The following is a 12500-nucleotide window of genomic DNA, read 5'->3' as shown; positions in this document are numbered from 1 at the left end:
TATATATATATATATATATATATATATATATATATTTTATTATTTTTATCTAACTTCAGAATGGAATAATGTGAGATCTATTTTTATTATTTTTATCTAACTTCAGAATGGGATAATGTGAGATTATAATATTACGTTTGTAATTTTAAAAAATTGTAAATACCATAAGGAACCATTGCAATACTGCTCTAGTTTTTAAAAATTTTCTAGATTATATGTATAAATATGTATAAATACACACACATATATATAAAGCTATTTTTATTATTTTCATCTAACTTCTGAATGCAATAATGTGAGATTATAGTATTATTTGGTTTGTAGGTTTAAAAAATTGTAAATATTATAATTTTGATACGAGTTTAATAATATCTATCTATCTATACTATATTATCTATCTATCATCTAAGTATCTCATCCCACGTGTGAATAACAAACAATGAAATACTCTAACTGCTTAACTTACCTATCCATGAACACAAACAATATATAATATATATATATATATATATATATATATATATATATATATATATATATATATATATATATATATATACATATATGAATGTCTTTTACTATAATACAACAGTATATGAAGTGTTTTATGGGTCTTTTTATCTTCATACATATATATATATATATATATATATATATATATATATATATATATATATATATATATATATATATATACATACATATATATATATATATATATATATATACATACATACATATATATATACATATACTGTATATATTGTGTATAGGCAGATAGATAAGTAGTTTAGGCATACAGAGTATTTCATTTTCATCATTCACACACTGATAGGTCGTCACGTAAATAGATAGGCAGATATTAAACTAAGTAAACAATTATCGATACTTTCACAATGTTTATAAATCTGGAAGTCAAATAATACCAAAACCTCCGACCACGCCCTCCAAAAATTAAATTCAATAAAACTACTTTTTTATTACAGGCAAACGGAAACACTTATAGCCTAAATGTGGGGAAGATTTGGGAAGATTTTTTTAAACTAATGCAGAGGCTCTTACGTTGCAGGAAAAAAAAAAGGCCTGAGGGTTGAGGGGTGGGGATGGCCTTGGGGGCGGGGACTGGTTAGTGAAAAGAGGCGTTAAGAGTGGTTCTTAATTCCGGAGAAACAAAAAAGTAGGAAGCGCATTCCAAAGATTAGCAGAAGAGGAAATGAAACAGTCGCCGAAATTGGTGTTGACGAAGCGACTGGTAGTCAGAGAGAGAGAGAGAGAGAGAGAGAGAGAGAGAGAGAGAGAGAGAGAGAGAGAGGGGGAGGGGGTTTATCCGGTTATTCCGTTTAGTTAAATTTATTCTTTCTTTTTTATCATCATAACAGTATTGCCTTGCAGGATGGTCCAACATACGTCACCAGCCCAATCCTTGTTCATTTTTTGGTCGTTTTAAATACGCAGCAACATTCATCATTACCCTTATCCTTTTTGGAGGTCCTGTTCTCGACCTCGATTCGGTTCATAAGGTGAACCACTTTCATTTACCAGTTTTTATATTTTATTGTTTATTGGAATAACTGCTTCTTCTATATCAAAACTGTCTTACTTAAAATCACCCAATTTATTACTGAATGTCTCTATTTTCTCACGTTTCAGTTTTCTGAAGAGAGAACTGTTGTGCCGGCTTTGTCTGTCCGTCCGCACTTTTTCTGTCCGCCCTCAGATCTTAAAAAATACCGAGACTAGAGGGCTGCAAATTGGTATGTCGATCATCCACCCTTCAATCATCAAACATACCAAATTGCAGTCTTCTAGCCTCACTAGCTCTTGTTTATTTAAGTTAATATTAGCCGTAATCGTGCATCTGGCACCGATATAGGCCGGGCCACCACCGGGCAGTGGGTCATACAGCATTATACCGAGACCACAGGCAGATAGATCTATTTTCGTTGGCCTTGATTATACAATGTACAGAAAACTCGATTGCGCCGAAGAAACTTGGGCGCATTTTTTACTTGTTTGGCTCCTGATATAACCTTCATCTTCAGAGGTCCTGTTTTTTCGGTAATATCTTTGTTGCATCTTGATTCCGCTAATTTATATTCACCCACGTTCCTATGTATTTAAAGTTAACCACTCAGCAATATTTACTTTCACAGGTCTCCTGGATAATTCAGCTTCATATTCTTCGCTGTAATGTCCTTCAAAAGACTGTTTGAAATTCAGTTCCGGGCTTCGAGAACAGCCTGAATTGAAGTGAATCTAGGGTTTAGGTCAAAGGCCAAGCACTGGGACCTATGAGGTCATTCAGCGGTGGAAAGGAACATGAGAGTAGGTAGGTCTGAAAGGTGTAACAGGAGGAAAACCTCAAAGCAGTTGCACTACGAAATATTTGTTAAGAGAGGGTGGATAGCGAGATGGAAGGAAGATAATATGAATGGAGGTACAGTAAAAGGACTGAAAGGGGTTGCAGCTAGGGGTCTAAGGAAGGGACGCTGCAAAGAACCTTTAGTTGTGCCTACAGTGCACCCCGTGAGGTGCACTGACGGTACTATCCCCCTGCGGGAGAGAATAACCTGAAGAATATGTCTGATTACCATCTTGTTTTTATTTCTCTTCATTTCAATTCTTATTCTTCTTCAAACGCCAAACGATTCCGGAAAGAACAAAACGAAATCTCAATCTTTTCACTGACGAAATGTAAATCTCTGGAGTGATATCAACTTCGCATGAAATCCTATCTTAATTAATTAATAATTTCTCATTAATTATTCCCAGCTTCAAGCCATGAAGAAATGCTCCGAATGGCAATTGACTAATCCGGGGCGTTTCATCAAAGGAAAAAAATCCCGGAGAGAGAGAGAGAGAGAGAGAGAGAGAGAGAGAGAGAGAGAGAGAGAGAGGAGTAGAAAATAATTTTTGGAGAGAGAGAGAGAGAGAGAGAGAGAGAATTGGAGGTAGAAAAGAATTTTTGGAGAGAGAGAGAGAGAGAGAGAGAGAGAGAGAGAGAGAGAGAAGAGAGAGAAACTGGAGAGAGAGAGAGAGAGAGAGAGATAAGAATTTTTAAGAGAGAGAGAGAGAGATAATACAGAGAGAGAGAGAGAGAGAGAGAGAGAGAGAGAGAGAGAGAGAACACTGGTAGTAAGATAAGAATTTTTAATACAGACAGACAGAAAGAGAGAGAGAGATGGACAATATTAGGGGAAACTCTGGACTGCGTTGGCAATTAGCACACTTTCAGAGCAGCCGGTCGCGTAGCCTGTTTGCATAAGCGGCAGCTCGCTTGTTTAATACTGCGACAATAACGGAAATAAACAACGGCTGTTTTTGAAAAATTGCAGCTTCATTACATAGTTCATTTATGTCCTTTTTCCATGAGCAATTTGTGAGACTGCTACTATTTTTTTGATGATGCTTTTTATCAAAATGTTTCAATGGTTCTGCTACTAATGAAGTTTGTATATATAAATAAATATAATATATATATATATATATATATATATATATATATATATATATATATATATATATATATATATATATATATATATATATATATATATATATATATATATATATATATATATACTTAAAACAAGACTCTTTTCAAACTGAAGAACGGGATATAAAATACTCCTTTGAAAGGGTGAATGAAAGTTATAAAACAATGCAATTCCATTGTGAATGGAGATAACAAGTAAAAAATGCTCTGAAGTTTCTTCAGCGCAACCGGGTTTTCTGTACAGCTGCTACCGCGTATAATCAAGGCCACCGAAAATAGATCTATGTTTCGGTGGTCTCGATATAATGCTGTATGAGCCGCGCCCATGAAACTTTAACCATGGAACGGTGGTGACCCACCCTATATCGTTGCCAGAAGCACGATTATGGCTAACTTTAACCTTAAATAAAATAAAAACTACTGAGGCTAGAGGGATGCAATTTGATATGTTTGATGATTGGACGGTGGATGATCAACATAACAATTTGCAGCTCCCTAACCTCAGTAATTTTTGAGATCTGAGGGCGGACAGAAAAAGTGCGGACGGACAGACAAAGCCGGCACGATAGTTTTCTTGTACAGAAAACTAACTAGATAACCCCAGGGACCCAAAAACCTCTTTCATGCAACTTTTACCCCTATTTTATACTGACAAAAGACCCACATTTTCGCATTTGCATATTAAGGAAATCAGTGTCTCTCATATCAAACGCTATTAAAACGCTGACTATGTCCTCAGCAATGCGTATTTAAGCATTGAGATTGTGTGAATTTTATACCAACATGCTGGGCGTGAGATGCCCTTGGCTATAGCGTCAAAAGGTAGATTCCTTTTCTAATTTGCCTCGTCTCTAATATACAGGGGAATATTGGGTATTTAAACTATACTCTTGTTAAAAGCAAACCGTCTATCTATAGTATAATACGGGAAGATTTTGATAAGCATCTTCCACATAACTAGTAACTCTCTCTCTCTCTCTCTCTCTCTCTCTCTCTCTCTCTCTCTTTTTTTTTATAGGATATATAAAATTCAATTTCGTTTAAAATTAACCATCTACTTGCTACTATAATAAGGGTGATGTGTACGTGATCAATCTGTTAGGCATCTCTCTCTCTCTCTCTCTCTCTCTCTCTCTCTCTCTCTCTCTCTCTCTCTCTCTCTCTCTACGTGGGGTACCTCAAACTTAAATTCGATAAAAATGAAACATTTATTTACTGTCATAATTATGGTAATGAATACGGGAGCCATCTGATAAGCATCTCTCTCTCTCTCTCTCTCTCTCTCTCTCTCTCTCTCTCTCTCTCTCTCTCTCTCTCTCTCTCTCAAGATAAACCTCTGAACCACTTATGAACAAAGATATCAACATATAATTACTGTACTTTTATTCTAGTATTGCCCTGAATAAATTACAACTTGCAATAACATAATGATAGTACAATGAATATGAAGCATTCCTGGCCAGGTATAATGAGCCACAAACGATACGTTGAAGACAAAGCGAAACTGAAGACAAGGCAACATATAATATCAGATTACAGGCATACCTTGCCTATCAGTTGCTACGGCAGCCACGTACCAGGAAGGACGGGGCGTCATCTGAATAGGCGATTGTTGAAACCAGTACTGACTGACGTATTTTGAGGACAGTTTTTCATTCTTATGCAACCCCTAAGCAGCTTTGTCTTGGTGATTGGTGGTCTTGTTGTATCGTATAAGTCAATTCTTTGACTCTTTGTTTGGTATTGGCTAGGTCTCACTACCGTCCCATTATATGTGTGTGTGTGTATACCCTTGACTTCTTAATGCTTTTATGGATGAAGATATGACAGTTGGTTTAGGTACTAGGCTGGTATGATAAGTAGAACAGTCATGAATGGTGTGTGGAATAACTGATGTTGACCATACTGAAGAGAAACAGCAGAGATCGGTGGAAGAGATTCAAATCATTTGCAAGAAGAGAAAGTTAATAATAAACGTACGCAAGAGTTAGCATTTGGGTAAATGGGAACCAGGATATATAGTATATGACAGTGACAGAGTGGGAGCAGCGGGTACTTATAAGGAATTTGGAGCTGATATGAAGATGATGGTGGGCTGAGGGAAGAAAGTTTCACAGAGTAGGTAAAGCAAAAAAAGGCAGCAGGATGTATGCACAAGATTTGGAGGATGAATGTACAAGATTTGGAGAATATATGCACAAGATTTGGAGGGTGAATGCATACGATTTGGAGGATGTATGCCCAAGATTTGGAGGATGTAAGCAAAAGATTTGGAGTACATATGCACAAGATGTGGAGGATGTATGCACACGATTTGGAGGGTGTAAGCGCAACGCTTGGAGGATGTAAGCACAACGCTTGGAGGATGTATGCACAAGATTTGGAGGATGTATGCACAGGATCTGAAGGATGTACGAACATGATATGGAGGATTTATGAACACGATTTAGAGGATGTATGGATAAAACTTTGGAGGAAACTTACTGTCTACAGACTGTCAATGCAAAAACTCCAAAAAAGCCCTTACACTTGCTGGCATAAGGCCAGCTAAGTCAAGAAGAACACCCCAGTAGACCTCTTTTCTCCCCCCAGACCAGAAACATCTACAAAAAAAAAATGTGCCGTTGTAAAGTTCGATCGCCTCATTCCTTTGTATCCAGAGCCCGTATACTGTAATATTCGTTTGTGGTTTGCAGAGCCAAAGGAATTTCAAGAGACACCCACCCGCCCACCCACGCAGAGCCAACGTCCTTTAGAAGGTAAAAAAAAAAAAAAAAAAAAAAAAGAATTTCCCGTAATGAGGAAACCGCGACTGTGAATATATGTTTGGACGTGTTAGTGCAGATGCATCATTTGTCTGTACGTGATGTGTGCACGCTACTTTTGTAAGTGTGTTTGTTTGCTTGTTTGCACGCTACTTTTGTAAGTGTGTTTGTTTGTTTGTTTGCTTGTTTACTATGTGTGTGTATATATATATGTGTGTGGATACGTTTGTTTTCATGTGCAATAAGTCGTTTTTGTGACTGAGGGTGGTTGAAGAAAAAAGTCACTGCGATGTTGAGACACCATTTAGGAAAAGCGATCAATCAATGAACCCTGTTTTATACACACGCACACATGTATTTGTATAAATATATATATATACATATTTATATACAATATATAATATATATTATATACTATATATATATTATATATACACTAAACTCTTGGAAGCAATCACCTGCAATAAATCATTCAATTTTGTTTACATTTTTTTTTTTATATTCTGTCGTAAAACAGAAGCACTTGAACATCTCCCTAACCACAAGATATATTTCTTTTCCTTCCTTTATTTATGATTTCTTGCACTGTGAAAGACAATGAGTCACCTCTTCCTCAGAGATAAGAAGTTTTTAATTTTTTAATTTTTAGCTTTCTGTAAAGGGAAACTATTGCGCGGCTTTGTCCGTCCGTCCGCCCTCAGACCTTAACAACTACTCAGGCTAGAGGGCTGCAAATTGGTATGTTGATCATCCACCCTCCAATCATCAAACGTACCAAATTGCAGCCCTCTAGCCTCAGTAGTTTTTATTTTATTTAAGGTTGAAATCAGCCATAATCGTACTTCTGGCAGCGCTATAGGTACCACCAACATGGGCCACAACCGGACCGTGGCTGTGATTCATGGGCCGTGGCTGAGGCCACCACAGGACAGAAAACTCGACTGCGCCGAAGAAACTCGGCGCAAATTTTTTTTTTTTTTTTTTTTTTTTTTTCGGCCCCGTGCACTCCAAAAGCAATCACTCACAGCCTTCTCGTTTCTCCCCAGCACGTCTTGCTGCGTTGCATGACGGTGTTGCATTGTTTACCTGACGTTTTTGGCTCCAAGTAAACAATGCTGACTGAAAATAAACAAACTTTCAAAATACCAATACACAGACTTTCTTTGTTTCTCTTTGGTATTTTGTGTATAGCCGGTTTAAGTTTTTGATTGATTTCTTTTTATTTTTTTTTCTTTTGGTAGCTTCTGCTTGATTGCTGGAAGCAGTTTCATTCAGTACTGATGGATGTTTTTGGGCGCTGTTGACCTTTGTTTTTGTAACGCCTCGTGTCAAATCAATTTCTCGGCCACTTGCCTTACTGTGGGTGGTGTCTGCCTGGCGCTTGTATCAGGCCCAGTGAGATATGTTGTTAGGTTTCCTTGACGATTTTTCTTAAATGCAACATGCAACCTCATTATGTTTACTTGTTCTAAATATTATCTGCAGCCCGACTTAGATAAAAGAAATCCATGTTAGACCTGACCTATACAATATAACACACTGTTATGTTATAAAGTTCGGGTGTAACAGTCTACAACTGTTGTTAGAATTGACTGCGGTGATTTTTTTATGAACCATCCTGGTATTCATTACTTTTGTTTTTATGTTTTCTTCCTTCCTAAAGAAAATGTTCTTCTGCATCTATTTCTTCTTCTTCTTCTTCTTCAGTCTACAACTGTAGTTAGAATTGACTGCAGTGATTTTTTTATGAACCACCCTGGTATCTATTATTATTAGTTTTATTTGTTTTCTTCCTTCCCAAAGATGTTATTCATTACTTTTTCTTCTTTTTGTTATTTGCTTTTCTTATTCCTTTTTTTTTTTCTTCTAACGAAAATGTTCTGCTGCATCTATTTCTTCTTCTTCTTCTTCTTCTTCTTCTTCTTCTTATTAATCCAACTTCTTCTCTCCCACTGGGTAGGGTCGGCTCGAGTCAACTTTCTCCATCTATTTCTATTCCTTGCATCTTCTTCCCCCACCCCCACCTCACCCATATACCTCCCAACCACATCCATCCATCTGATCTGCATCTATTTCAACCTAGGTTATCTATATTATATACAACCATTCATCAAAATAGACAATAAACGAAAAACAAAAACAAAAATAAGATAAAGTGAAGAAAAAAATTTTTGAGGTCCTAAACACAACTGACGGAACTTTTATTCGGGACTGAATAAATTTTTGGTACCCTAGTAACCTCTCTCTCTCTCTCTCTCTCTCTCTCTCTCTCTCTCTCTCTCTCTCTCTCTCTCTCTCTCTCTCCTTTTACAAAATATCTTCTTCTCATTGGTTGAAAATGTTTACTTGTGGGAAAATGAACATTTCTACTGTTTCAGGTAAGTTCGGAGACAGACATTGAGACATTGTGTAGGTGACAGAACGGAGACTGTATTCCCTTAACACACCTACGTTATACACACACACATAATATATATATATATATATATATATATATATATATATATATATATATATATATATATATATATATATATATATATAAAACAGGTTTATAAGCATGTGTTAATTCATATTAAAGAAAAAACATATTAAAAAAGCAAATAATCAAAATACCCAAAATTCATCCTAATCTTTAAAAAAAAAAATAAAGATTCATCTAACTATCTCCCCTACGATAAATCCCCAGCACCTTCCTCGTTGCCTTTCCAGCAATTCTGTAACCACTAAATTCGTCAGCTTTAATAACCGTTAATCACTCACAAGGCTGGAAGGAACCCTCTGCGGTCAGAGAAAAATATAGTTGTGGACAAAAAAAAAAAAAAAAAAAAAAAACTCGGAAATCAACAATCGACAATCCCGTAGGGGGGTAGTGCCGCCAGTGCACCTCATGTGGTGCACTGTAGGCATTACTTAAGATTCTTTGCAGCCTGTCTTTTATAATAATAATAATCCCTGCAGGGGGGTAGTACCACCAGTGCACCTCATGCGGCGCACCGTAGGCATTGCTTAAGATTCTTTGCAGGGTGCCTTCTTTAGGCCCCCTAGCTGCAACCCGTTTTCGTTCCTTTTACTGTACCTCCTTTCATATTCTCTTTTTTCCATCTTACTTTCCACCCTCTCCTAACAACTGATTCATAGTGCAACTGGGAGGTTTTCCTCCTGTTACAAATTCAAAGTTTTACTGTCAATTTCCGTTTCAGCGCTGAATGGCCTCATAGGTCCCAGTACTTGGCCTTTGGCCTAAATTCTGTATTCCATTCCATTCCAACAACTGACAATGAAACTCAAACAGAGGATTTTTGGGACTTTTATTGGTTTCTCCTTCAGTAGAATCTACGTGTTTGAAGATTTTTAATGTGTTTGTTATGAGTAGAACCTACTGATTTGAATTAAGAAAAATTTTTTTTAACTTTCTTTAGATCACTTTTGCTTTATCTTAGAGACACTTCATCTTGAGATATGCATGTGTGCTACTTTCAGGTAACCCCCCCCCCAAAAGTCTGTATGATTACTGTGTAATCTATTAGCGTCTGTTTGTGTCGGTTCGCCTCTCTCTCTCTCTCTCTCTCTCTCTCTCTCTCTCTCTCTCTCTCTCTCTCTCTCTCTCTCTCTCTCTCTCTCTCTCTCTATATATATATATATATATATATATATATATATATATATATCTCTAATATCTCTCTCTCTCTCCATATATATATATGTGTGTGTATGTGTGTATGAATGTGTATAAGTGTGTGTACACTCACACATATCATCAGATAAGTAGACATACAGACAGACAAGCAATGCATGCCCCCATTTATCTTCTAAGAACACAATAATGGTAATTCACCCTTCATATGATGGTGAATCGTGAAAAAGAAAATTCAAAACAAAACCTAAATATAAAATCTAAATAAAATACAAAAACACAAGTCTAACCTAGGCAACACTTAAACAGTTGAAACAATGAAGCGATTCAAGCGCAGTTCTTTCTTTTATTTTTCATCTTATTTATAAGTTCCATGTTTTTTTCTCTCTCTCTCTCTCAGACCACACCGCCACCACCATCCCCACCGCAAAAACTCGGCCCTCCCAAAGCTACAGGAAGTTGTAGGGTTACCTCTTTGCGGCCTGGTCCTAACTATCCCTAGGAATTGGGTGATTAAAAATAAAAAAAGGCCACGTCCCTTCGAGTGAAAAGATAAGTGGGGTGAAAAGGACGAATTGAAATGACATTTATTTCCTCCTTTTTCGTTTAGTTCTTCTCAGGTGATTTCTTCCCGTCCTTTTAAGGCCTTTATTCGGAGGACATATCCCGAGTTTTTTCATCAGTATTTTTTTTTTATTTATTAACACTGTTTCTTTGTCTTTTTGAAACGCTTATTCAAAGGGTATATCTGTTTTTTAGTTATTATAACTATTTCTTCCTGTACTTTTACAACCCTTTATTCAAAGGGTATATCTGTTATTATAATTTTCTGTCTGTCCTTTTAAAACCCTTTATTCAAAGGGTATATCTGTTTTTCAGTTATTATCACTGTTTCTTTATGTCTTTTAAAACCCTTTATTCAAAGGGTATAACTGTTTTTTTAGTTATCACTATTTCTTTATGTCCTTTCAAACCCTTTATTCAAAGGATATATCTGTTTTTCAGTTATTATCACTATTTCTTTATGTCCTTTTAAAACGCTCATTCAAAGGATATATCTGTTTTTTACTTATTATCACTATTTCTTTCTCTTTTAAAACGCTCATTCAATGGGTATATCTGAAGTGTTTCTTTTTTCACAAATTTATTTCCTCCAAGTAATTTTTTATATACCATTGTGAAAGAGCTGGAGCTGTGAGAGGAGCCGAAAGAGGTCATTTCTTACGCTCCGGGAAGGTCAGGTCATTCGTGGTAGGAGCATGGACACAGTCATCTCTGTGAAACATTCCAACTCGAGATTAAGCAAAGCTATGCGCCTCTGAAACATCAGTATGAATTAGATACAAAAACGCGAAAAAAAAAAAAAATAGAACAGCAGGCCCTTGAAACGCAAGGTGGCCTGCCTTTGGTGTGGAATGGAGGCGTAGATAGGAAGGTACAGGGAGGTGGTAGGTAGGGAGGTAGGGGGGAGGTACAGAAGAAAAGTCTTGAGAGGTCGCTCCATGGCCGTTTGGTCTGCGTCGAGGCTTCCCCCACCTTGCTACTCCAACGCCCAACTTTACTTCATTCAGTGTTCAACAGTCTCCCAATCAACACTCTCCACGGCTTGGAGCTCAGGTTAGCAAGAGTGTTTCCCGAATTTGTTCGTGGGCGAGTCCCTACGGGTTCGACCTACTGCGCATGTGCTTCGTTCAGAAGGATTATTATTATTACTTTCAATTTTTTTTTTTTTCGTGACGTGTCTTGGAGCTTGGGTGATTTCATACGCGCTTGCTCTACCCATGTGCTTCCTACCAATGTGCTTTATTCAAAAGGATTATCATAATTATTTTATAATCTCTACCCATGTGCTTCATTCAAAAGGATTATCATAACTGTTTTTATAATTTCATTCATTTTTTGTGAAGTGTGCCTTGGAGCTTATGACCTCACCAGCCTTCAAGTTTTTTTGTGGATGTTGTGTTTTAAGTGTTTTTCTTTTCCCTCAGTTTATTCAGTGCGTGTATGTGTATGTGTATGTGTATGTGTGTGCTTGTGTGTGTCATGTGTCAGTGTATTATATGCAATTTGTGCTTCGTTTGTGCCTTTCATTTAAGATTCCTTTGGATGGATTCTCTCAAACGCAACTGTACCCACTCCGAGGCTGAGAATCCTTAAAGAAAACGAGAGTCAAAGGCAGGAAGTCCTAACGGAGCAGTTTCGGCAAATAATGTCACCTTAAAAAGCAATTAACCTTTCCGCCACACTCAGCAGCAGAGGGTCAGATCACTGTGCAGTGAAAGTGACTTATTTAATCTGCTGCAATTCAGTGTATTCGTTCTCTCTATAGCAGAGTCACAGTGGCTCGTAGAAACTTGCACTTCTGATAAGCTACATCATTCAAGGTCATGCGTGAGTGTCTACTTCACTCTCGCTTTCAATTATGTACGGCACTTGTTGGCTTTAAAGTCTGCATGATTTGTTCTGTATTTCATGTTCAGAACACTGAGATCCTTAACAAAACGCCTAATGCGAGAAACGGAAACAAAACAATTTCCTATCTAAATTTTATATACTCTTGTTTCCTGATGAGTCATACCAAAATCACCTGCGATGACAACCA

At 36.9% G+C, this 12500-nt stretch overlaps 1 protein-coding gene and 1 long non-coding RNA gene across 3 annotated transcripts in view; one reads left to right on the top strand and one right to left on the bottom strand.

Annotated features, from left to right (window-relative positions):
* Nucleotides 1–12500, bottom strand: part of LOC136851473 (uncharacterized) — a 544852-nt gene that overhangs the window by 14286 nt on the left and 518066 nt on the right. The window lies entirely within an intron of this gene.
* Nucleotides 11403–12500, top strand: part of LOC136851469 (uncharacterized) — a 75537-nt gene continuing 74439 nt past the window's right edge. The window contains exon 1 of one of the 2 annotated variants that reach the window (XM_067125573.1): nucleotides 11403–11515. The gene's annotated coding sequence lies outside the window, so the exon portion shown is untranslated. The remainder of the gene's footprint in view (nucleotides 11516–12500) is intronic. The other variant, XM_067125574.1, reaches the window with a different exon arrangement.

The sequence above is a fragment of the Macrobrachium rosenbergii genome, chromosome 23 (genome assembly GCF_040412425.1).
Source record: "Macrobrachium rosenbergii isolate ZJJX-2024 chromosome 23, ASM4041242v1, whole genome shotgun sequence".
Classification (NCBI taxonomy): domain Eukaryota; kingdom Metazoa; phylum Arthropoda; class Malacostraca; order Decapoda; family Palaemonidae; genus Macrobrachium; species Macrobrachium rosenbergii.
This window is presented reverse-complemented; position numbering and strand designations above follow the sequence as displayed.